We start from the raw sequence: 4,541 nt of genomic DNA, 5'->3' as shown, positions 1-4,541 counted from the left end.
GATCGGGATAGAATTTCATCTTGGGTGCTACAATGATCTTCAAGGGGGTCACGCATATTTGACAAAGTTTCATGTGGGGCTAGAGATTTTTAGTGAAGTCTCTTCTTTCACACACCCTCAAACTTAATCTAGCATCAAGAATCATCGCATAAATTGTGGACATAGGTAGCTAGTATTACTTGTTAAAACCGGTTAACCGCGTAACAATTTTTTTTCTTCTAAAAACAATTAGAGGACGGCTAACTTGGTTTTGTAGGGTATGCATATGATGTGGTATAGCCTTCGTCATGATAATGAGTTTATGTATGAGATGGTTATATATTGTAATATTAAGTGGTCTATGTGTCACGACATGATGGCTAGACCCAGAAGATTGCCATGTTAATGTAAATATCATAGAGATAGCCTATAGGTTAGATGTGATGATGGCAACCGTACACGGAGGAACCCGGCGTGGAGAAGGTATACTTGGCGCGGGACGAGGAGCTATAATTTCACGCCATAGTAGAATTTCTGAATATGGTGCCACGGTAATGTTTTTTGAAATGGTTGCCATGACAATGTTTTCTGAAATTGCCGCCATGGCAATGTTTTTGAAATGATTGTCACAGCAACGAAAAATAGGCCGTCACAATGCTTCAACTACAAATTGAAGATGATCATGGAGATTCTTGGTGCCTAGGGCTATACCATATCATGCTTTTATGAACTGTCTGAGATGTTTATCCCTTTGTTGTTTGCACCCTTTGATTGCAAGTAGTAAATTATTAGGGTGATCTCTCACAGTAAATATCAAGTTAAAAGGTACTCTTCTCAGTGTTGCAATTGTCTATAACACGTAGTGTTCTGGAGTGCGTCATGTCCACATGAGTACAAATGGGATGTGAGGTGTAAGATGGAACTGGTCAGACCATGTTCGCAAAAAGCACTTGGTTGTCTTGAAGTTCTAGCAGAATTGTTCTAAGCTCGGAGCCCTAGGCGGCCACAAGCCTGAGGGGCACGCCCGGAGGGCTTGTGGGCCCCTCGGAGCTCCTCCAACCCTAATTCTTCGCCTATAAATTGCCAATATTCCTAAACAACCAGAAGTGTCCACCAAAATACTTTTCTACCACTGTAACCTTCTCTACTTGTGAGATCCCATCTTGGGGCCTTTTCCAGCACTCTGCCGGAGGTGGATTCTATCATGGAGGGCTTCTACATCAACTCTGTTGCCCTTTCGATGAAGCGTGAGTAGTTTACCATAGACCTATGGGTCCATAGCTAGTAGCTAGATGGATTCTTCTCTCTCTTTGATCCTCAATACTATGTTCTCCTCGATGTTCTTGGGGATCTATCCGATGTAATATTCTTTTGCGGTGTGTTTGTCGAGATCCCATGAATTGTGGATTTATGATCAGTTTATCTATGAATATTATTTGAATCCTCCCTGAATTCTTATATGCATGATTTGATATCTTCTTATTTCTCTTTGAGTTATCGGTTTGATTTGGCCAACTAGATTGGTTCCTCTTGCAATGGGAGAGGTGCTTAGTTTTGGGTTCAATCTTGCGGTCATCTCACCTAGTGACAAAGTAGGGGTAGTGAGACACGCATTGTATTGTTGCCATCAAGGGTAAAAATATGGGTTTTTCATGATATTTCTTGAGTTTATCCCTCTATATCATGTCATCTTACTTAAGGCGTTACTCCGTTCTTATGAACTTAATACTCTAGATGCATGCTGGAAAGAGGCCGATGTGTGGAGTAATAGTAGTAGATGCAAGCAGGAGTCGGTCTACTTGACACGGACGTGATGCCTATATTCATAATCATTTCCTTGGATTTCGTCATAACTTTGCGCTTTTCTATTAATTGCTCGACAGTAATTTGTTCACCCGTCGTATTATTTTCCTTCAAGAGAGAAACCTCTAGTGAAACCTATGCCCCCCGTGTCTATTTTCCATCATATGTTTTCAGGTCTATAAAACAAAAATCTCAAAAATACCTTGCTGCAATTTATTTGTTTTTACTTTTTACATTTTAGTAATCTTTTATATCTATCTCTATCAGATCTCATCCTTGCAAGTGACCGTGAAGGGACTGACAGCCCCTTTATCGCGTTGGATGCAAATGTTTGATTGTCTGTGTGGGTACATAGATTGGAGACTTGCGTGTATCTCCTATGGAATTGATACCTTGGTTGTCAAAACCGAGGGAAATACTTATCTCTACTTTGCTGCATCACCCTTTCCTCTTCAAGGGAAAAACCAATGCAAGCTCAAAAAGTAGCAAGGACTCGATCACAGAGGGCTTCTACATCAACCTTGCTGCCCCTCCGATGATGTGTGAGTAGTTTACCACAGAACTACGAGACCATAGCTAGTATCTAGATGGCTTCTTCTCTCTTTTTGATCTTCAATACAATGTTCTCCTCGATGTTCTTGGAGATCTATTCGATGTAATCACTTTTCGTGGTGTGTTTGTTGGGATCCGATGAATTTTTAGTTTATGATCAGATTATCCATGAATATTATTTGAGTCTTCTCCGACCTCTTATATGCATGATTATTATAGCTTTGTATTTCTCTCCGGTCTATTGATTTGGTTTGGCCTTCTCTTGCAATGGGAGAGGTGATTTGTCATGGGTTCAATCTTGCGGTGATCTATATCCCAGTGACTAAAGGGGACAAGACACATATGTGTATTGTTTCCATTAAGGATAAAATGATGGGAATAATTCATATTGCTTGATTTTAATTTGTCTACATCATGTCTTCTTGCTTAAGGCATTACTCAATTCTTTATGAACTTAATACTCTAGATGCATGCTGGATAGCAGACGATGTGTGGAGTAATAGTAGTAGATGCAGGAAGGAGTCGGTCTACTTGTCTCAGACATGATGCCTATATACATGATCATTGCCTTGGATATCATCATGATTATTCGCTTTTCTATCAATTGTGCAACAGTAATTTGTTTACCCACCATATGCTATTTTTAAGAGAGAAGCCTCCATTGAAAACTATGGCCCCCAGGCCTACTTTTATCATATATTAAAATCCAAAAATACCTTGCTACAATTTTATTTACTTGTGTTTTTGTTTATCTATCTATCACAACGAGATTTGATCCTTGCAATTAACCGCCAAGGGATTGACAACCCCTTGTTTGCGTTGGGTGCAAGTATTTGTTATTCTATGTGTAGGTACTGCTAATGAGGTGTTGCGTGATTCTCCTACTAGATTGATAACCTTGGTTCTTAACTGATGGAAATACTTATCTCTACTGTACTTCATCATCCTCTCCTCCTTGGGGAAATCCCAACATAGCTCACAAGTAGTAGGAAGAATTTCTCGCGGCATTGTCGGGGAGACATCATCAACATCTATCATGTACCATCACATAAACTTTCATCTCCTTGCATTTACTTTATTTGTCATTTTCTTCTCGTTTTCATCTCCCCCGCCTCTAAAATGTTTTCACAAAAAAACAAAAATATTTTCAGTTTGTCTTTTTGCTTGATTGCATGAAGTTGCTATCATGATGGAATTTGACAAGGTTATTGTTGAAAGTGCTAGTGATGATAGCACTAGTGAATCCCTTGAGGAAAAGCTTAAATCCGATGATCTCAATCATGATCCTCCGGAAATTAGCAATCCCACAAATCTTAAAACTAAAATATATCATGTGGGAAGCGGAAATATTATTGGGACAAATATTATCCAAGAATTATTTAATTGCACGGGAGTTATAGCAATTATAAGGGGGTCTATTCTTGATAAAACAAATTGCTATGTTGATGTTATTGCCATGCTAGTGGTTAAGTTAGAAAGAAAATTCATGCATATGCATCTATCCCTACAAAAGATATTTTATGTGTTTCCCAATATCCATGATCCTAAATTAAAAATATTGCTAGTATCATTCTTATGTGTGAATTTAACTATGTAATTTCAGAAGCTAGAGAATTCTTTGCTTATTATAAGATAATTTTTGAGCATCCTCCCATAGAAGAAATTCTCCATGATAAAGACACTGTACATAGTTTGGAATTTGAAAATTATCTTGCTTATAGTGAGAATATTAGGAGGAGGGTTCCTTATGCTGAAATTATTAAAACTTTGTACCACCATACTTGTGATAAATTTGAATGGATTACTAAGGGTATTTATTAAGGATTTATTAATGGGTGGTTTGAGGAGATGGCTAGGGAACCTATTGATGATGAAAGACATGTTTTATATGAGGATGTTTATGGGGATGATTTGGTATTTGGAATAATGAACGTTTAAATTACTGAACAAAGTCATTTCAACAGTTTAAGCTCTCCTAATATAAAAAGAATAGTATGATAAGAGAGAATTACTAAGGAAAGTTTTAGAAGATTTGATTAAAAAGGACTTGGGAATGAAAGATGACAACACTTGAAACTATGCATTATGCCGAGCTAGGGGCGTAAAACAATAGTGCTTGTTGGGAGGAAACCCAATAGTTATCATATTTTTTCTAGTTCTTTTTCTGTTTTTTCGTGTGCACACAATTATGCTAATGTCATGGTTGT

The sequence above is a fragment of the Triticum dicoccoides genome, chromosome 4A, assembly GCF_002162155.2.
Source record: "Triticum dicoccoides isolate Atlit2015 ecotype Zavitan chromosome 4A, WEW_v2.0, whole genome shotgun sequence".
In the NCBI taxonomy this organism is placed as follows: Eukaryota; Viridiplantae; Streptophyta; class Magnoliopsida; order Poales; family Poaceae; genus Triticum; species Triticum dicoccoides.
This window is presented reverse-complemented; position numbering follows the sequence as displayed.